The sequence below is a fragment of the Cherax quadricarinatus genome, chromosome 60 (assembly GCF_038502225.1).
Source record: "Cherax quadricarinatus isolate ZL_2023a chromosome 60, ASM3850222v1, whole genome shotgun sequence".
In the NCBI taxonomy this organism is placed as follows: Eukaryota; Metazoa; Arthropoda; class Malacostraca; order Decapoda; family Parastacidae; genus Cherax; species Cherax quadricarinatus.
The window spans coordinates 13,399,446-13,423,497 of record NC_091351.1 but is presented as its reverse complement, the minus strand read 5'-3'; positions in this window follow the sequence as shown (position 1 = coordinate 13,423,497).

The window sequence follows — 24,052 nt, the reverse complement described above, 5'->3', positions numbered from 1 at the left end:
AAAACCCATACCACTAACTATTCCTAGTTTAAAGACCTAACAGCTCCCTCCACTGCAGTTGCCAGTGCTCCCACCCCACACCTAGATAAGTGAACCCCATCCCTGGCATACATGTCATTTCTGCCATAGAAGAGGTCCCAGTTGTCAAAGAATGTTACCGCATTTTCCTTACAGTATTTGTCCAGCCAGCAATTGACACCAATTGCCCTGGACAACCATTCATTTCCAACTCCTCTCCTTATCAAAATACCACATATGACAGGGTTCCAACCCTTCCTCCTAATTATCTCTATTTCTGTCCTATACCTGCTAATCAGGTCCTCACTCCTACGTCTGCCAACATCGTTGCCTTCAGCACTGAGACAGATAATAGGATTGCTCCCATTACCTCTCATGATGTCATCCAGACGACTAACAATATCCTCCATCCCAGCCCCAGGAAAGCAAACCCTCTGTCTCCTACTCCTGTCCTTCAAGCAGAACGCCCTATCCATATACCTAACTTGGCTATCCCCAACAACAAACTTTCTGTTACACGTTTAAAGATATATTTTTTATGTTAATGTACCAGAAAAAAAATAGAAAACTTACCTAACCTTATTATAATAAGGACAATTTAATTTAGCCTAATCCAACTAAATATATTTTAGATAAGTTTAAAATAATTTAATAATAAACAAACACAATGAAATATTTTTTTATCGTTAGGTTCAGAATGATTTTTACGATATGATTGCATACACAAATTTTCTCTTGCTTTATTCGGCAAGAAGAGCGTTGCGAGAAATCGGCCTGACAACACTGGAGGACAGGAGGGATAGGGGAGACATGACAACGACATACAAAATACTGCGTGGAATAGAAAAGGTGGACAGAGACAAGATGTTCCAGAGAGGGGGCACAGAAACAATGGGTAACTCTTGGAAGCTGAAGACTCAGATGAGTCACAGGGATGTTAGGAAACAGTTCTTCAGTTATAGAGTGGTCAGGAAGTGGAACAGTCTGGCGAGCGATGTAGTGGAGGCAGGAACCATACATAGCTTTAAGACGAGGTATGATATAGCTCATGGAGCAGGGAGAGAGAGGACCTAGTAGCGTTCAGTGAAGAGGCGGCACCAGGAGCTGAATCTCGACCCCTGCAACTACAGTTAGGTGAGTACACACACATACATACATACACACACACACACACACACACACACACACACACACACACACACACACACACACATATATATATATATACATACATATATATATATATATATATATATATATATATATATATATATATATATATATATATATATATATATATATATATATATATATATGTCGTGCCGAATATGTAAAACTGGTCAATAAGCAAGAACTCATTTAAAATTAAGTCCTTTTTGAAATTTTCTCTTATACGTTTAAAGACATATTTTTTCATTAATGTTAATGTAAAAATTTATAATTTTGCACCAAAAGAATCTTAGAAAACTTACCTAACCTTATTATAACAAGTGCAATTTATTTTAGCCTAACCCAACTAAATATATTTTAGATTTGTTTACAATTATTTAATACTAAACAAACACATTGAAATATATTTTTTTCGTTAGGTTCAGAATGATTTTGGCGAAATTATTGCATACACAAATTTTCGCTTGTCCTATATGGTAAGATGAACGTTGCTATTTAAGCTAAGATCGCAAGTTCTGCCTATTCGGCACGACATATATATATATATATATATATATATATATATATATATATATATATATATATATATATATATATATATACATACATATATATATATATATATATATATATATATATATATATATATATTTAAGAACATAAGAATGGAGGAACTCTGCAGTAGGCCTGTTGGCCCATACTAGGCAGGTCCTTCACAAATCCAACCCACTAACAGAATAAACGCTACCCAAGCAATAAGTTTGATAATTCTATTTACTCACGTGCAAGTTCCACTCAAATCCAACTCCTCTCACTCATGTATTTATCGAACTTAAATTTGAACCTACTCAAGGTTTTAGCTTCGATCACCCTACTAGGCAGACTGTTCCACTATTTCCAAAGCAGTACTTTACTATATTCCTTCTAAATCTAAACTTATCTAATTTAAATCCATTACTGCGGGTTCTCTCTTGGACTGATATCCTCAAAACCTTAGTTATATCCCCTTTGTTAATACCCATCTTCCAGTTATACACTTCGATCATGTCTCCCCTCATTCTTTGTCTTACAAGTGAATGTAATTTAAGGGACTTTAATCTTTCTTCATACGGAAGATTTCTAATGCTTTGTATTAATTTAGTCATTCTGACGATTGTTTTCTAAGGAATTTATATCCATTCTGTAATATGGAGACCAGAACTGAGCTGCGTAATCTAGGTGAGGTCTTACTAATGATGTACAAAGCTGTAATATAACCTCTGGACTTCTTGACTCACGAAACCGTAATGACACAATTACAAACAAACCATACCACGGGCGGGGTTAGAACCCGCGATCAGAGAGTAATAAAACTCCAGACCGACGCACTAGCCAGTTGCTAGGTCGTCGGTCTGGAGTTTTATTACTCTCTGATCGCGGGTTCTATCCCCGCCCGTGGTGTGGTCCGCTGGACTTCTCTTGCTTACACCTCTTGATATAAATCCCAGTAATCTATTTGTCTTATTATGCACGCGTACACGCTGCTGTCTTTGTTTAAGGTTGATGCTTACCATAACCCACAAGTCCTTATCGAAATCTGTATGGCTAAGTTCTACATTATTTAACTAATATATAAGTGCTAGGGTTATGGACACTTCCGAGCTTCAGAACTTCGCATTTATCTACACTGAACTGTATCTGCCACTTTGCTGACCAGGAATTGAGTTTGTCTAAATCCTCCTCAAGTTCCGTGACATCTACGTTTGAATCAGTTATCCTACCTAACTTTGTGTCATCGGCGAATTTGCTCATGTCACTAGTAATTCCTTCATCAAGGTCATTAATATATATTATAAACAACAACGGGCCTAAGACTGATCCCTGTGGTACGCCACTTGTTACAGATCCCCACTCGGATTTAACCCCATTTATGCGCGCACTCTGTATCCTATTGGTGAACCATGACTCGATCTATGACATGACAGCACTTTTCCCACAATGCCATGAACTGCCACTTTAACTGTCTCTGATGCGGTACTCAAAAACCTTACTAAAATCTAAATAAACAATAGCGAATTCTTTATCATGATCAACATCCTCAAATCTTTACTGAAGGTTAATTTAGGCAGGAACGGCCCCTCGTGAATCCATGCTGAGTATCAATCATATTATGTTTATCAAGATGGCGTATAATCTCAGCTATAATTGACTCAAGTAATTTACCTAAAATTGAGGTTATGCTTATTGGGCGGTAATTTGACGGTAACGACTTGTCCCCTACTTTAAAAATAGGAATTACATTAGCAATCTTCCACATATCAGACACTACACCTGTTTGAAGAGATAATTTAAAAATATTAGTCAATGGTTCAAAAAGTTCCATTTTACACTCTTTAAGAACCCTTGAGAAATGTTCACCAGGGCCCGGGAATTTATTTTGCTTCAATCGTCTATCTGTTTGATAACCATTTCTCCAGTAACTGTGATATTACATAATTTATCTTCAGGCCTTCTATAAAACCTAATTATTGGGATATTGTTAGTGTCTTCCTGAGTGAAAACCGAGAGAAAATAATTATTAAAAATAGAGCACATTTCATTCTCCTTGTCAGTAAGGTGACAATTGTTATTTTTAAGGGGACCTATCTTTTCTCTAACTTTTGTTCTGTAAGCCTGGAGAAAACCTTCTGGGTTAGTTTTCGAATCCCTGGCAACTTTAATTTCATAGTCCCGTTTAGCTTTTCTTATCCCCTTTTTAACGTCCCTCTTAATGTCAATATACTGATTCATAAGATGACCCTCTCCTCATTTCATGCTCTTATCAATGCCTTTCTTCTGCCCTAAAAGATATTTTAGCCTATTATTCATCCATTTTGGGTCATACTATTTTATCTAATTTCTTTATATGGGATAAATGTTCTTTGGGCAGCACGTATAATGTTACCCCAGTCAACAGATGATAAGTTTCTCTAAGCCCATTGTAATCTGCTAAGCGAAAATCTGGGACCGTTACTGAGTTATCCCTACTATCATACTTCCATTCAATGCTGAAGGTAAATTGATCTGTGGTCGCTTGTGCCGAGTTCCTCTGTAATTTCTAAATTATTAACAAGGGTTTCCTTGTTTACCCGAACCAAGTCAAGCAGGTTATTTCCCCTTGTAGGTTTTGTAACAAACTGCTTCAAAAAACATTCCTGAACTACTACTAAGCCGTTAGATTGTAAATTCCGTCAAAAAAATCCAATCAATCTGACTAAAGTTGAAGTGTCCTAGAGTTACTACGTTATCGTGCCTTGTGGCCTTAACAGTTTCCTCCGAAAGTAGTCTCCCTTGGTCTCTATCTAAGTTTGGAGGATGGTATATAACGCCTAAAATAGACTCTGTATGTGTTGTTTCAGACTTTATACCCGTTTTTATGCAACAGTTCAAGGCTTCAGAAGTGATTCTAAAGAAATGTCTTTAGGTACACCGCAGGGAGGAGTTCTTAGTCCCATGCTATTTAATATTCTGATTAATGCTCTCCTAAATGCTCTACCTGCCTCACCTAAACATATAGCTATAAGCTATGCTGATGATATCATGATCCATACAACAGGGCATAAGAAGATGAATACCATTCTTAATGAAGTTCAAGCAATTTGTAATCGACTAGGCCTCATAATATCTTCCTCTAAAACTAAGATATTAACAAGCAAACGACATCCCCCACCCATCTATTTGCAGGGTGAAATCATTAGCTACGTTAAAACTTACAGATATCTTGGTGTAGATGTACCCTTTAACAAATCCACTATACCACAACTAAACAAGAAATGTAAAGCTAGGCTAAATGCTCTCAAAGCTGTTGCTGGCTACAATCCCAACTATGGTGCTAATGTGAGAATCGTGAGAATGATGTACATAGCCTATGTTAGGTCCTTAATTGATTATGCTGCTCCCATGTTGATATTAGCTAGAGAAAGTTCCCTCCGACCCTTGGAGTTAATGCAAAATGAAGCTCTCAGGACCATTCTTGGCTGTCCCAGATCTACAAAAGTTCTTAACATGAGGAAGGAGCTTGGTATTTCTAGTATCAGTTATAGGATTGTTGAAATTAACACTGTACTCGGTATTAGAATGTTGAGAAACGAACCAGACACTGTCACAGTGAATCTTACCAAGTGTCTAGAGGTAAATACACACAGATCTAAATGGATTGTGAAAACGTGCAATTGCATTAAGTTTTATAACCTGCATGAACTGTATCACTGTAGGCAACAAGAGCATTTCACCCCTCCATGGAAGATGTGTTCATTTAATATCACATACCTACAAGTCACTCCCAAGAAGCTCATTGCTAGTAATCCCTTCCTTAAATCTCTTGTTAGAGCAACTGCTCAAGAAGAAATTTTTCGCCTAGCTGGTAGTAATAAGTTATCACAAGTTATATACACTGATGGATCTAAACAGGAGTCTTCTGGCAGGGCTGCATCTGCTCTTGTTGCCACCTCCCTAGTTAAGAACGATAATAAATTTGTTGAGTTAGGCATAAGAATTAACAACTTGGCGTCTACACTGCAAACTGAATTGTTTGCAATCCTAATGGCGCTGAAGCTAACCTATGACACTGAGCTTGACTCTATCATCATTACTGATTCTATGTCATCATTGAAGGCTCTTGGCTCATATAATGACTCCAACAACATGCTCATTGGGGAAGCCAGGTATAGATACTCAAAAATTAGGGACAAAGGAATTACTGTACAATTGCTATGGATCCCATCACACATTGGATTACTCCTTCATGATAAAGTTGATATGTTAGCCAAGAAGAGTATCCAGAAGGAGAACGTAGAATATAACTTTGGTATAACTGTGTCTAGCATTAGGAATAATATTAGGAGAGAAGTAAATAATGAAGATGATTGTTATAGGAATGCAGTTAGAAGCCTGAGTAGATCTATAACCCACTATGATAACATGAACGTAGATAAGTATGTTTATGGAGCAACTTGCAATGTGAACAGACTGACTGATGTTGTAGTAGCCAGGCTTAGGCTTGGTTACAAGTACTTCTGGCAGTTTGGGAGACACAGATGATGATCAAACTAAATGTAAATTATGTGATCAGACATATGGTCACTCTCGTGAACACTATGTGCTTAATTGTCCACTTATTGAGGAATACAGAGACAGACAGTATAATAACCTATGTGACATGTCAAGATATCTTATTAATGAAAATAAGATACCAGATATACTAAGCAAATTTCCTAAATTTGCTTGTAACAGATAAGTGAAGTATAGATATGTAGATATAAATCCATATGTATTCCTGTTAACCCTTTGGGGCCTAGTTCCTAGGCCTTTTGTGTATCCACATGCTCTCGCGCTACCGTCCACAGGATGGATATGGGGTGCACAATAAACTAGCCACTTCGGTGGCAAAATCTAATCTCGGACATGCAGTGCCACCATACCCCCGTTCCCGATACTTCTGTCTATTTGGAACAATTTGAAATCCTGAATGTGACATTCAGCAGGTATGTCCCGATTTTCCGTATTAATCCACGTCTCAGTTATGGCAAATACATCAATGTTACCTGTACTTGCAACTAATCTCAACTAGCCCATCTTATTCCTAGCACTGCGACTACTAGTATAATATAAGTTTAAAAACCCTCCTTTCTCTTTACCCTTCCTGCTCATTTCTGTTTTTCCACTATACTTATTACTGTCCTTGTCACCTAGTGCCACTGGCTTTCCAATAGCCACCTCATTCTGCCTATTTCTAGTTCCCCTAAAACTCACAATATTACTACACTGGGACTTCCCTGTTTTCTCTCCAAAACCCATACCACTATTTCTAGTTTAAAGCCCTAACAGTTCCCTCCACTGCAGTGGCCAGTGCCCCCACCCCAGACCTAGATAAGTGACCCCCATCCCTGGCATACATGTCATTTCTCGCACTGAAGAGTTCACAGTTGTCAAAGAATGTTACTGTATTTTCCTTACAGTGTTTGTCCAGCCAGCAATTGGCACCAATTGCTCTGGGCAACCATTCATTTCCAACTCCTCTCCTTGGCAAAATACTACATATGACAGTGTTCTCACCCTTCTTCCTAATTATGTCTATTGCTGACCTATACCTGCTAATCAGGTCCTCACTCTTACGTCTGCCAACATCGTTGCCTCCAGCATTAAGGCAGAAAATAGGATTGTTCCCATTACCTTTCATGATGTCGTCCAGGCGGCTAACAATATCCATCCCAGCCCCAGGAAAGCACACCCTCTGCCTACTCTTCCTATCCCTAAGACAAAAAGCCCTATGCATAAACTTAATCTGACTGTCCCCAACTAATACAGTGTTCTTACCTTGACTGGTGGTGTGCATGACGCTCTCGACGATCTTAGTAGAGATGGTCATAAGAACATAAGAACATAAGAACGAAGGAACACTGCAGCAGGCCTACTGGCCCATGCGAGGCAGGTCCAAGTCCCCTACCGGCTTAAGCCAATGCACCCAACCTAGTCAGGTCAGGTCACCTTGACTTAAGGGAGGAACACGGCAACCGTCCTGGTAGCACAAGCTAATCAGGTCCAACTCACACCCACCCACACCCACTCATGTATTTATCCAACCTATTTTTAAAGCTACACAACGTTCTGGCCTCTAGGACTGTACTTGGGAGTTTGTTCCACTCATCCACAACTCTATTACCAAACCAGTACTTTCCTAAATCCTTCCTGAATCTGAATTTTTCTAACTTAAAACCATTACTGCGAGTCCTGTCTAGGCTAGATATTTTCAGCACACTATTTACATCCCCTTTGTTTATTCCTGTCTTCCATTTATACACCTCAATCATATCCCCCGTAATTCTACGTCTTTCTAGAGAGTGCAGATTCAGGGCCCTTAGTCTATCCTCATAGGGAAGGTTTCTGATACATGGGATCAACTTTGTCATCCTCCTTTGTACATTTTCCAGAGCATTTATATCCATTCTGTAATACGGTGACCAAAACTGTGCAGCATAATCTAAATGAGGCCTAACCAAGGATGTATAGAGTTGAAGAACAACCTGAGGACTCCTATTATTTATGCTTCTTGATATGAAGCCAAGGATTCTATTAGCTTTATTGCGAACACTTATGCATTGTTGTCTTGGTTTCAGATTACTGCTAACCAGAACTCCTAAATCATTTTCGCAATCCGTAATATTAAGATCTACATTATTTAGTTTATATGTGGCATGGTTATTGTCCTGTCCAACATTTAGAACTTTGAATTTGTCTATATTAAACTGCATCTGCCACATCTCCGACCACTGCATCAGTCTATTCAAATCTTCCTGGAGTGCTCTAATGTCCTCGTCAGAATGAATTCGACGGCCTATTTTGGTGTCATCGGCAAACTTGCCGATGTCGCTCTTTATGCCCTCATCTATGTCGTTTATGTATATTGTGAACAGCAGGAGGCCCAACATTGACCCCTGTGGAACACCGCTCGTGACGCTTCCCCATTCTGATATCTCCCCATTTATGCAAACTCTCTGCTGCCTATTTGTCAACCATGCCTCTATCCAGGAAAAAATTTCTCCTCCTATTCCATGTGCCTTAATTTTCCTCAATAGTCTCTGATGTGGGACCCCGTCAAAAGCCTTACTGAAGTCCATATACACAATATCATATTCATTACCATGATCTACCTCCTCAAATAAAAAGTTAATAAATTCGTAAGGCAGGAACGCCCCTTTGTAAAACCATGCTGAGATTCGTTGATTAATTTATGCTTTTCAAGGCGGCTACGAACTGCCTCGGCAATTATTGATTCCATAAATTTTCCCACTATGGAGGTTAGGCTTATTGGTCTATAGTTCGAAGCTAAGGACCTGTCACCTGCTTTGAAAATAGGTATCACATTTGCCATTTTCCACTTATCTGGCACCATGCCAGTTTGTAGTGATATGTTGAAAAGATTAGCCAAAGGTTTGCTAAGCTCCTCTTTACATTCCTTTAGAACCCTTGCATACAGTTCATCAGGGCCTGGGGATTTGTTAGGTTTTAATTTATCTATTTGCCTAAGGACCATGTCACTTGTGACCCTAATCGTGCACACTTTTATTATTGTTCTGTTCCACATAATTTATCATTTCTGGAATATCGCTGGTATCCTCCTGTGTAAAAACTGAGAGGAAGTATGTGTTAAAACTTCTACACATTTCCTTATCACTGTCAGTGTGCTGACCCTAGGAACTTTTGAGTGGGCCTATCTTGTCCCTGATCTTATTTCTGTATACCTGAAAGAATCCTTTTGGGTTAGTCTTCGAATCTCTTGCAACTTTAACCTCATAATCTCTTTTTGCTTTTGTAATTCCTTTTTTTATTTCTCTCTTTAACTGAATATATCGATTTCTTAATTGCCCCTCTCCTCTTTTGATTTGCCTATATATGCCTCTCTTTTGACCAATTAGATATTTTAATCTATTGTTCAACCAATTAGGATCATTTTTGTTTGATCTGATTTCCCTATTTGGAACATAATTTGACTGAGCAGCTAGAACTATGCCCTGGAAAGCGTCATATCGGCAACCATCACCACCTACCTGACCCTTAGTCAGGTCATTCCAGTTCAGCCCACCTAAGTAATTTTTCATTCCTATGAAATCAGCCAAGCAGAAGTCAGGGACAGAGACTTGATTGCCATTATTAGGGGAATTCCATGATATATTAAAACTGAGTGATTTGTGATCACTTTCCCCAAGCTCATCATTAACCTCAAGATTGTTAATTAGTGTTTCCCTACTGGCAAGAACCAAGTCAAGGAGGTTATTTCCCCTAGTTGGCTCTGTCACAAACTGTTTTAAAAAACAATCCTGGATCGTATCAAGAAAGTCACCTGACTCTAAATTTCCTGTCAAATTGCTCCAGTCAATCTGTCTATAGTTGAAATCTCCCATTAGCACAACATTTTCGTATGTAGATGCCTTACGAATTTCGTCCCATAGAAGTTTACTGCACCCCCTATCAAGATTTGGGGCCCTGTAAATCACACCCAAAATTAGTTTTTCTCGGCCCTCGAGAAGCTGTAACCAAACAGATTCAGTGGCTGACGCTTCTAATTTAATATCTTGTCTAACACAACAATTTAAATTGTCTCTGACATACATCGCTACTCCACCACCTTTCCTGTTGACCCTGTCAGTGTGGAATAATTTATAGCCTTGTATGTGACATTCAGATTTCAGATTGAGCCAGGTCTCTGTTATAGCAATAATATCTATATTCCCTGCACTTGCAATTAATCTTAGCTCATCTATATTATTTCTTACACTCCTGCTATTAGTATAGTAAACCTTAAGGGAGCTAGTCCCTTGCTGCCCTCTGCTGTCCGCCTTTGTTTGCTGACCTGATCTATTGTTTTTATTTATATCTTCATGCTGAATGCCTTTTATACATTTATTGTTTCCAACCCTAGTGTTGCAACCTGCTTGTTTCCCACACACACCCATACCTATATCTTCCATCAGTTTAAAATCATAGGCATTTCACCATTGGCCTTCTCAATCGAGTCTGCAAGTGCTACCACCCCAGCCCCAGAGAGATGTACCCCATCCCTTGCATACATATCATTTTTGCCATAAAAGTTGTTCCAGTTATCAATGAATGGGATTGCAAGTTCCTTGCAGTATCTGTCTAGCCAGCAATTTACACCAATTGCCCTAGACAACCATTCATTTCCTACTCCCCTTCTATGCAAGATGCTACATATGATTGGGATCCCTCCCTTAGACTTAATGAAATCTATAGCTGACCTGTACTTATCTATCAGCTCTTCTCTCCTACCCTTCCCAATATCATTTCCACCAGCACTGAGACAGATAATAGTCTTGTTCCGATTACCTGACATGATATTATCCAGCCTGTTGACAATGTCCCCAACACCAGCTCCAGGGAAGCACACTCTATCTCTCATCTTCTTATTCCTATTACAAAAAGTACGGTCAATATATCTTACCTGAGAGTCACCAACCACAAGAATGCGCTTACCTCCATTAGCAGGGGCAGTAGTACCCTTACCTTCACTGGCCACTGAAGTACATTCATCCTGAAGAACAGAAAAGCGATTTCCTACCTTCAGATCTTCACTCTTAACTTTCCTTACTCTGATGCGCCTCCCATTACTGTGAACCACTCGCCACTTGTAGCAGGTGCTGGGCTGCACCTCACTGCTGGTAGCCGTTGCTACCTCCCCAACTACAGCCTCCTCACAGCGAGAGACAGACTGCACCTCACTGCTAGAAGCCTCATTCCCCACAACTCCAGCCACCTCACACTCTCTCCCAGACCCATTGAGGTGGACCTTCAGCCTCCTAATCTCCTCCTGGAGAAGCAAGACCTCCTCCTTCAACTCTCCAACCTCAATTTTTAAAACACTGCAGAAGCAAGCCATGCTTTGTAACCGTCCACGCTAATCCCCAAAGCAGCTCGCTAGGATGTCTTCACTGGCTGGCTTCACTGTGTCGTTAACAATTTTCTTTGTTGGAAGATCATGGATGGTCGATTCACATTCGTCTGACAACATGGAAAAAGAGTTACTGGTTTTCACAGCAGTTTCGTGAGCCGCCTTCATCATCCGACTAGCATCCATTCGTTGGTCCGATCATCGGCGACATTGTTCCGGGAATAATCCTTACACATACCCTTCAGTCGTTGGATTTCTCTTGATGCTTCCGTTAATTCTGCCTTAAGCTGGAGATAGAGCTGCTCGTAGTCGCTACGAGGGAAGCCATCATCACAATGTAATGTAGCTAAGAACGGAAGCACACTAGACAACTCTTCACAGAGCAAAATACAGGTCACCACAGAGCAAAATACAGGTCACCACAGAGCAAAGTACAGGTCACCACTGAGCAAAGTACAGGTCGCCACTGTTTATATATATATATATATATATATATATATATATATATATATATATATATATATATATATATATATATATATATATATATGGATGACTGAAAAATCAATTTAAATGTGTTACAGGTTCCACTTTGTGTTATCTTCAAACCGCTGAAGTTGTTCAAAACTGTCATGAAGAACATGGCAGTAAAGTCGAACACTTGGATTTGCCCCACAATCCCTGGATCTAAATATTATCGAGCATCTGTGGGGTCAGTTGGAACAGTAAGTCAAAATTTCCCTGGATACTGTTCAAATGCTATATAATTCAATGCCTTGACAAATTGGTGCTGTTTTAACTGCAAATGTAAACTCAACTTTATATTCAGAATAATATTTTCTAAACATCATTATATTCATATCATTTTGTATATATATATATATATATATATATATATATATATATATATATATATATATATATATATATATATATATATATATATATATATATAATGTTATTTTAAAATCAGAAACCTAAAAAAATTAAAAAACCTGAGAAATAATGCGAAAAAAATCAATGTTTTTCTTTCGATTTAATATATTGAGATTTTGAATCTTTCTCACTGGTGGTGCCAATAGTGACGAGGCTCTATGGCACCTTAAGTGGGATCCACCAATGAGAAACAACCTTAAATTGCTACCTCCACCAATCAGATTACAGGATGTAAGATTCCTCTTCTTTCTAGAGAAAAAAATCATGAATCTTGGTTAATTTTTTATGTGCATTTATCAAGTGTTTTTGTGTGTGAAGTGTGATTTGTTTGATGTTCTGGTGATTTGTACCTCTTGTTTGCTGATGTCATTCTGCAGCATCCGGCTGTTCTACATCATGTCTGCTCTCCCTCTCGTATCCTGCTCAGCCTTCTTCCCTTACCCCCTCCCACTCTCTCCCTCTCCCCTTCCTTCAGTCCCCCCTCCTCCCCTCAACCTTTCCACCTCTCTCCCTCCTCCATCTCTTCTCCTGCTTCCCCTCTTCCCCCACCTGGTGTGGTTGGAGTAGCCTCACTAAGCAGTATGGTGTAGTAGCGGTGGTCTGCAGTTGTAACTAACACGTCTTAATATATAAGAATGTGCTGTGGCGGCGGTGATGTGAAACAGGTGATAAAAATCCATGAAGCAGTGTATATGTGAGATTACAGTGTAATTGTCAGTGTAATAGTGTATGTGAAAAAAGTGATATAGATAATGGTGCGCTACGGGGGCAGACAATCATGAGTCAACAGTGCGGAACATTCTGATTGGTATCTTATTATTAAAGGTACACAAAATAGATAAGTTAATCAATGAGACATATGTACAACACTTGGATGTGTTAATTTTGCACGGGTTATTCTTGTCAGTATTCAAACAGTTTTTCCAGATGTATCCTGGGTTTTTCTTGATTAAAATTATCTTGGACCTGTGCTTTTGTTTCTTGCTGACAATTGAAATTACATAAGGGCTATTATTTTCGTAGTTTATTAGTGACTAATTAGCCTCCCACTTTTCTTAGTGTCTTCTAGGTGACTGTAATTATTTTGAACCCTTGTCTTCGAGTTTTCTAGTTCACTGGGTTTCTTAAAACCCTTGTCTTCCCTTCTTAGTGACTTATTTTCTTGGAATCCCCTGTTCTAGTGCCTTCTAATTGATTGTAATTACCTCAAACCCACGTCCCAGTGGTAACTAATTATCTACGACAAAACAATTGTCTAAGTAAGTCATTTAATGTTTAAGTCCTTCGTGTGTTGGTTTATCTGCTGGAAAGTGAGACATGAGAATGCGAAAAATAATGTGAATGATCTGCCTTAATCTCACTGGTTTTGCCACATCAACCTAAATGTTTAATCAGAAAGATGCATTCACTCCAGAAATGCTTGAGATATTTATCATTTAATTTCTGAATGATAAGAATTGTTCACAGAATTGTTGTATAAAAAAATGTTCATTCGTATCTTAAACTTTTGAATTGTCTATTACAATATATATATATATATATATATATATATATATATATATATATATATATATATATATATATATATATATATATATATATATATATATATATATATATATATATATATATATATATATATATTCCTTTTCTTTGAACCTCTAAAGAGGCGAGGATAGAGAAGTGATGATAGAGAGGTGATGATAGGGAGGTTGTGATAGGGAGGTGGTGATAGGGAGGTGGTGATAGGGAGGTGATGATAGGGAGGTTATGATAGGGAGGTGGTGATAGGGAGGTGATGATAGGGAGGTGGTGATAGGGAGGTGATGATAGGGAGGTGATGATAGGGAGGTGATGATAGGGAGGTGATGATACAGAGGTGATGATAGGGAGGTGATGATAGGGAGGCGATGATAGAGAGATGTGCTGATAGAGAGGTGATGAGAGGGAGGTTGTGATAGGGAGGTGTTGATAGGGAGGTGGTGATAGGGATGTGATGATAGGGAGGTGATGATACAGAGGTGATGATAGGGAGGTGATGATAGACAGGTGATGATAGGGAGGTGATGATAATGAGGTGATGATAGAGAGGTGATGATAGGGAGGTGATGATAGGGAGGTGATGATAGAGAGGTGATGATAGGGAGGTGATGATAGGGAGGTGATGATAGGGAGGTGATACAGAGGTGATGATACAGAGGTGATAGGGAGGTGATATAGAGGTGATGATACAGAGGTGATGATACAGAGGTGATGATAGGGAGGTGATGATATGGAAGTGATAATAGGGAGGTGATGATAAGGAGGTGATGATAGGAAGGTGATGATAGGGAGGTGATGATAGGGAGGTGATGATAGGGAGGTGATGATAGGTGATGATAGGGAGGTGATGATAGGGAGGTGATGATAGGGAGGTGATGATAGGGAGGTGATGATAGGGAGGTGATAATAGGGAGGTGATGATAGGGAGGTGATGATAGGGAGGTGATGATAGGGAGGTGATGATAGGGAGGTGATGATAGGGAGGTGATAATAAGGAGGTGATGATAGAGAGGTGATGATAGGGAGATGATGATAGGGAGGTGATAATAGAGAAGTGATAATAGGGAGGTGATGATAGGGAGGTGATGATAGGGAGGTGATGATAGAGAGGTGATGATAGGGAGGTGATAATAGGGAGGTGATGATATGGAGGTGATGATATCGAGGTGATAATAAGGAGGTGAGGATTGGGAGGTGATGATTGGGAGGTGATGATAGGGAGGTGATGATAGGGAGGTGATGATAGGGAGGTGATGATATGGAGGTGATAATAGGGAGGTGATGATAGGGAGGTGATGATAGAGAGGTGATAATAGGGAGGTGATAATAGGGAGGGGATGATAAAGAGGTGATTATAGAGAGGTATGGATAGAGAGGTGTGGATAGAATTGTCTTGGCTCCATGGGATCGAATACCGCAACGCAGCACTGATATCCTCCAGGGATCCCCTTGAGCTGGGATCCTCACCTTCTTGCTTGAATCACCTCATTGAAGAAATCTCCTGGGGTGCGACTCTCCTGGGGTGCGATTCTCCTGGGGTGCGACTCTCCTGGGGTTTGACTCTCCTGGGGTGTGACTGACTCTCCTGGGGTGTGACTCTCCTGGAGTGTGACTGACTCTCCTGGGGTGTGACTCTCCTGGAGTGTGACTCTATTGTACTGTGACTCCTGGGGTGTGACTCTATTGTGTTGTGACTCTCCTTGGGTGTGACTCTCCTGGGGTGTGACTTTCCTGGGTTGTGACTCTCCTGGGGTGTGACTTTCCTGGGTTGTGACTCTCCTTGGGTGTGACTCTCTTTAGGTGTGGCTCTCCTGGGGTGTGGCTCTCCTGTTGTGTTGCTTTCCTGGGGTGTGAGTCTCCAGGAGTGTGACTCCTGGGGTGTGGCTCTTCTGTGTTGTGACTTCTGGGGTGTGACTCCTGGAGTGTGACTCTCCTGAGTTTGACTCTCCTCTGAGTGTGGCTCCCCTGTGGTGTGACTCTCATAGGGTGTCACTCTCTTGGAGTGTGACTCCTGGGGTGTGACTCTTGTGGAGTGTGGCTCTCCTGGGATGTGACTCTTCGGGTGTGACTCTCCTGGGGTGTGACTCCCGGGGTGTGACTCTCCTGGAGTGTGACTCTCCTGGGGTGTAACTCTCCTGGAGTGTGACTCTTCTTGAATGTGACTCTCCTGGGATGTGACTCTCCTGTGGTGTGACTCTCCTGTGTTGTGACTCTCCTGGGGCGTTACTCTTCAGGGATGTGGCTTTCCTGAGGTGTGACTCTCCTGGGGTGTAGCTCTCCTGGTGTGTGACTCCTGGGGTGTTGCTATCCTGGGGTGTGGCTCTCATGGAGTGTGACTCTCCTGGGGTGTGACTCTCCTGGGATGTAAATCTTCTGGGGTGTGACTCTCCTGGAGTGTGGCTCTCCTTTGGTGTGACTCTCCTGCAGTGTGACTCTCCTGGGATGTGACTCTCCTGGTGTGTGACTCTCCTGGGATGTAAATCTTCTAGGGTGTGACTCTCCTGTGGTCTTAGAAGAAGACAAGCTTGCATTTAACTCTATAATGAAGAATTATACACAATTGCAACACCTGAGTATCCTTTTGTAAAGACATTTCGTTAGTCAGTAGCTTTAGAGATGACGAACGGAAACAGTAGAAGACGAGGTAATCAGTCCCTCGGTCTGGAAGCCAGTGTTGATATCTGAGTTTCTGTTAATCACATGACCTCTAACACATCTTTAATTAATGAATTTAATTTCTTCACTACCCTCCTATGGTAGGAATTGATTAGTCTTCATTTCTTCACTTGAAATTTCAGTTTCTAAACAGGAGATTGAACGGGGACTCGAAGCTCCTCATTCAGTCTTTTGGTTATTTACTGAGATTCGGTAATTTTGACTTATCTTGTGGTTATAGTCTGTAATTGTGATCCTTGGTTCTGTTTCTCTTAGCTTAGTCTGTTTTCTATGTCCCTTTTCTGTGTCATGGTACGTTACACTTTGTGATTATGTCTCCGCTGGTTCGCTTACCATCTAAAGATGTAAGATCAAGATCTTTTTAACCTCTGTTCATATCCCAGCTCTGGCGTGAGACTAAATGTGGTGAGGGTTGTGACAGTGACCAGCACTGCTTCGTTGAGTGGCAGTGACGGTTGTGAATGGGTATAGCGGTGACGGTATATGGCAGACCAGAGGCACTACCCCAGCCACACCCATCACCCCAACCACACTTACCACCCCAGCCACACCTATCATCCATGTCATATCTGTTTTATCACGGTCATCGTTGACCCCTTTCTCCTGGATGACCTCATTCTGCTGCGACCTCGGTGTGACCTGACGCGTGAGGGCCGCGAGAACCTCGAGTGTGAGGCAATGAGGCGAGATGTCTTGCAAGATGACAGGGATATGAGGAGGAAGAAGAAACCTAAGAAGAAAGACAAGAAGAAAGAAAAGTCAACTCTAGGATTTCTAAGGTAATTCTTTTATATTACATTCTAATGTAATTCTCAGTTCGTCATATACTTAAACTGTATGTCATTCATATCTGTTGCATGTATATCATTATGTCAGCATCAGTGTTAAGCATATGTTGTCACATGTGTCAGCATCAGTGTTAAGTATATGTTGTTGCATGTGTCAGCATCAGTGTTAAGCATATGTTGTCACATGTGTCAGCATCAGTGTTAAGTATATGTTGTTGCATGTGTCAGCATCAGTGTTAAGCATATGTTGTCACATGTGTCAGCATCAGTGTTAAGCATATGTTGTCACATGTGTCAGCATCAGTGTTAAGCATATGTTGTCACATGTGTCAGCATCAGTGTTAAGTATATGTTGTCACATGTGTCAGCATCAGTGTTAAGTATATGTTGTCACATGTGTCAGCATCAGTGTTAAGCATATGTTGTCACATGTGTCAGCATCAGTGTTAAGTATATGTTGTCACATGTGTCAGCATCAGTGTTAAGCATATGTTGTTGCATGTGTCAGCATCAGTGTTAAGCATATGTTGTCACATGTGTCAGCATCAGTGTTAAGCATATGTTGTCACATGTGTCAGCATCAGTGTTAAGTATATGTTGTTGCATGTGTCAGCATCAGTGTTAAGCATATGTTGTCACATGTGTCAGCATCAGTGTTAAGCATATGTTGTTGCATGTGTCAGCATCAGTGTTAAGCATATGTTGTCACATGTGTCAGCATCAGTGTTAAGTATATGTTGTTGCATGTGTCAGCATCAGTGTTAAGTATATGTTGTCACATGTGTCAGCATCAGTGTTAAGTATATGTTGTCACATGTGTCAGCATCAGTGTTAAGTATATGTTGTTGCATGTGTCAGCATCAGTGTTAAGTATATGTTGTCACATGTGTCAGCATCAGTGTTAAGCATATGTTGTCACATGTGTCAGCATCAGTGTTAAGCATATGTTGTTGCATGTGTCAGCATCAGTGTTAAGCATATGTTGTCACATGTGTCAGCATCAGTGTTAAGCATATGTTGTCACATGTGTCAGCATCAGTGTTAAGTATATGTTGTTGCATGTGTCAGCATCAGTGTTAAGCATATGTTGTCACATGTGTCAGCATCAGTGTTAAGTATATGTTGTTGCATGTGTCAGCATCAGTGTTAAGTATATGTTGTCACATGTGTCAGCGTCAATGTTAAGCATATGTTGTCACATGTGTCAGCATCAGTGTTAAGTATATGTTGTCACATGTGTCAGCATCAGACTGCTACACAGCCACATCAGATAAAAGGTGAATTTAAAAAAGCAAGGGATACAAAGTACTAAGGAAAAAGGGGAAATAACTTTAATTCCAAACAAAAATGGCCGGGAGGACCTATTAAGCAGTGCAGTACATATGAAAACCAAAGACCTTGGACAGGAAAATGGTCTTAGAGGTAAACATGATACCAAACGAAATTAGGAAAGGCTTTTAAGTGGTTCAGCAATAAATGTTTCAAGTATCAGTAATTATATAACGTTTATCAGACCTTTCACAGAGTAAGCATCACCAACATAGAGCCCTCACCTAAAACACTTTTCCAAAAGGTAGAGAGATGCCAGGGATTCTCTAAGTATATCGTTCCAGGGCCAGGATCTGAGTGTCAACCTCACAAAGATAACTAGATATTACACACACACACACACACACACACACACACACACACAGAGGTATGATCAAGCTCATGGTTCAGGGAGAGTGACCCAGTAGTGGCCAGTGAAGAGGCGGGGCCAGGAGCTATGAATCAACCCCTGCAGCCACAACTAGGTGAGTACACACCAAACATCTATATATACACATGTGTGCTGCTTTAAGTGTCGCTATGCTGAAGGTCACAAGAAAAGTACAAGTAGTGTGTCAGGGGAGGAGACGAGGTTATTTTAGTAATGGCTGAGTATGGTTGCATCATGTCCTTAGTCTGTGACATGAATCTCCTCTTACACCCATTAATTAAGGCCGCTCAAAAGAGCCACACTCACGTTATTTGACTTTAAAAGTCACTTTTTTTTTTAAATATAATCTGCAACTTAACACCTGTATACTGCAATATCAAAAATTTACCTTTTCTTAAGTATGATATGCAGGTACTGAGAGTTTAAAGTGGATCAGACGAAGATTTCTCAAGTGATCGCAAGGAAATCACATCCAGAAATGATGTACATAAAATTGATCATGCCAAGAGATGCTTGATCCTTTTCCCTAGTCACACCAAGTGCTCTGGTGGCCTGGTGGTTAACGCTCTCGCTTCACACGGTGAGGGTCTGGGTTCGATTCCCAGCCAGAGTAGAAACATTGGACGTGTTTCTTTCCACCTGTTGTCTATGTTCCCCATCAGTAAAATGGGTACCTGGGTGTTAGTCGACTGGTGTGGGTCGCATCCTGGGACACTGACCTAGGGAGGCCTGGTTACAGACCGGGCCGCGGGGGCGTTGACCCCCGGAACTCTCTCCAGATAAGTCAACGCTCAAAATATGAAGCACGACGTATCAGACGTTGTCAAGTTATCAACAAAAACTGTCACTCGTTCATAGGTATTCCTTTGGGGATACATGTATCTGATTTGATAAGGGAGCTCTGAGGAATACCTGTAAAATGTTCATGTTTCTTCTGTAAAAGTTATATTTCTTTGGTCTTGTATATATCATCATGTGGGTGTGTCACAGTTACTAAGTAACAGGAGACTGTTCTGAAGCCATCTTCCTCACAGTGGTATTCCTTCAGACACTGACACACAAATGGATATTTTCCAGTGCCAACATCGTGTGCCATTTATGTGGTTGGAACACTGAGTACTGACAACTGAAAATAATACGAACACGTGGAACTCAACGATAGATTGGTAAAACAATGTTTCACTCAGAGAATGCGTTAGTAAAACAATGTTTCACTCAGAGAATGCGTTAGTAAAACAACGTTTCTCTAAAGAAGATTTTTATTAAATTGATCACGTTCTCTTTCAGCGACGATTTCTTTAATAATGATAATTATACATTTTACCTTTTCATTATATATATATATATATATATATATATATATATATATATATATATATATATATATATATATATATATATATATATATATATATATATATATATATATATATATATATATATATATATATATATATATATATATATATGCAATAACATCACAGTAAACAGGTGATATCACAATATTCAAAATAACCACTGTGAAAAAGTGTTGAAAGTCCAAGCGCTTTAAAGGAACTGTATCACATAATATCATACAGTTCCTTGATAATGTGAGAAGTCACGAAATCGCTTGGAATTTCTTTCTTTTTTCACAGTGGTTGTTCTGCATATATAATATATAAGTCGTGCCGAATAGGTAAAATTGGTCAGTTAGCAAGAACTCATTTAAAATTAAGTCCTTTCTAAAATTTTCTCTTATAAGTTTAAAGATACATTTTTTAATTTATGTTGATGTAAAAATTAAAAATAGTGTACCAAAAGAACCTTAGAAAACTTACCTAGCCTTATTATAACAAGTGCAAATTAATTTACCCTAATCCAACTAAATATATTTTAAATAACAAGAAAAAGCACAATACCGTGACTGGAAAGATACACAAATAACCCGCACATAGAAGAGAGGAGCTTACGACGACGTTTCGGTCCAACTTGAACCATTTACAAAGTCACACTAACGAAAAGGAAAGGAGTGTGTGTGTGTGTGTGTGTGTGTGTGTGTGTGTGTGTGTGTGTGTGTGTGTGTGTGTGTGTGTGTGTGTGTGTGTGTGGTGCCGAATAGATAAAACTTGTCATTATTCTTACCGAATAAGGCAAGCGAAAGTTTTTGTATGCAGTAATTTCGCAAAAATCATTCTGAACCTAACGAAAAAAAATATATTTCATTGTGTTGTTTATTGTTAAATTATCGTAAACTTATCTAAAATATACACAAATGACCCGCACATAGAAGAGAGGAGCTTATGACGACGTTTCGATCCGACTTGAACCATTTGCTAAGTCACACTAATGAAAGGGAGAGGAGGAGGAGGGAGTATATAGGCCAGGAGGTGGTGCTGGTGGTAGTAGTAGCAGTGGAGGTAGAAAATAGTAGTGGTGGAGGTAGTAATGGTAGTAGTGGAACCAGTCAAATACTAAGAAAGAGGAGCAGTCCACCATTACTACCTTCTACCTTCACTACTACTACTGCAGGCCTAGTGTCTAATCGACATGTGCCTAGGACAAAATGGTAACTAACACACACACACACACACACTTTCACACCTACACATTTCCCACATTTACAGACCCACACTTTCCCCCTCTGCACCCTCCCCCCCATCTCTCTCCCACTACCTCCCCCGATTCCTCCCTCTCACCCTCCTTTCCCCCCTCCTCTCTCTCCCACTCTCTCTTCCCTTTCCTTATCCCTCCTCCTCTCCCCATATTCCCCCTCCCCACCTCTTTCTCATTTCGCCACTGTTTCTAGCTTCCTCCTCTCCCTCCCTCCGCCCCCCCACACACAGACAAACACACCACAAAACAACCACTCAGAAATACATAAATTTTTCATTCTGTAGCAACCAAAGAAAAATGGGCTGCCAGAGAGCAGGATGGAAAATCAGGGGACTGGAGGATGAGTCTGGGAAGGAAGATTGGATACCAGAGCTCATGAAAAGGGAACATGAGTTGGGAAGGAAACTAGAAGAGCTTAGCATGAAAATGGAGGAGAGGATAGCTGCAGAGAGCAGGAAGTTGGAGATGCAAGTCACAGCAGCAGAGGCCAAGATACAGAGATTAGAAGAGGAACTGGAAACTCTGAAAGAGCCTAAAGAACTAAAGAGCAGTGTGGGCATGACATTAGAAACTGCTACCTCAGTCATGAACAAGGGAACCGTAGGGAACGAAGGAGTGAAACTGTATGCAGCGGCCCTATTAGACCATCGTGGAGCCCGAGGAAAAAAAGAGTATCACACCACGACCAATCGAGGGGACTGTAGAAAATGAAACAGCTAAGCTATACGTAGAGGCCCTAACAAACCACAGCAGTGCCCAGGGAAAGCTGAGAAGGGAAAATGACAGACCACTGGACCCAGGGACAACAGATAGTGAAGAGGCTGAAGAAAAGAAAGTTGCAATGGAGGCAACTAAATGGAATCAAGGGATACATAGAGATATGCAGTGGGAAAATGAAAGGGAGGGATCAGTCTTTGTTTATGGGCTCCAGGAAGTTGAAGGGAAAACTTACGAAGCAAGACGACAACGGGAGAAAAAAAAGTGATTGGAAACACGAAAGCATTAGGAGAAGATGACACGACCCAGCTGGCAAATTTTCTGAGAATAGGGGGGTTTGCGAGAGGAAGAATCCAGCCAGTCAAAGTTATTTTCAAGGCAGAATCGGCTCGAAACAGGATCCTGCAGGAGAAAGCATGACTAAGGGACATGCCAGTGTACCAGAAGGTGTATCTTAACTGTGACAGAACATGAGAAGAAAGGAAGAAACTGAAAGAGAGGGTACAAAGACGAAAGAAGGAAAGAGAGATGAAGATGGAGACGGACAGACCCCAGACTCAGGAAGAGGATCAAATACAACCTCCCTCACAACCACCTACAGAAGCCCCCCAGCCAGGAGTACCACAATGCAACCAAACATTCTAACCCAAAACATACATGCCATACCCAATGCCCAAGCCCACCTCATTACAAACTCCATCTTCACAGCAACCACCCATAGTTCCTCAGTTTTAGAAAAAAAGTTAAAGGTTTGGTATACAAATACAGACGGAATGACAAATAAGTGTGAGGAGTGGCATGAAAGAATCAAGGAGACATCCCCAGACATAATAGCGCTCGCAGAAACGAAACTCACCAGAATGATAACAGATGCAATCTTTCCACTTGGATATCCTCAGGAAAGATAGAAGGAGCAGAAGGGAGGGAGGAGTCGCACTGCTCATTAAAAACTGGTGGGGATTCGAGGAAATGGAAGGAATGGATGGAATGGACAAAAGGGACTACATAGGAACAATCCAGTCTAAGGGCCACAATGTGATAAATGCAGTAATGTTCAACCCGCTACAAAACTGCAGGAGGCCAACAGAAGAATACGACGAGAGCAACAAAGCAATGGTAGACAAACTAGCTGAGGTGGCCAGAAGAGCTCCCATGGGGAGAGCAAACTTACTAGTTATAGGTGACTTCATTCACAAGGAGATTGACTGGGAAAATCTGGAGCCCCATGGGGGTCCCAAAACATGGAGAACCAAGATGATGGATGTGGTACTGGAAAACCTCATGCATCGACATGTTAGAGATACAACCAGAGAGAGTTGAGGACGATCCAGCAAGACTGGACCTAGTAATCACCTTGAGTGGTTCGGACATCGAGGATATCACGTACAAAAGGCTCCTTGGAGTGAGTGATCATGTGGTTCTGCACTTTGATTACATAGTTGAGCTACAAGTGAAGAGGGCAGCAGGAATAGGACAAGAAAACCCAAA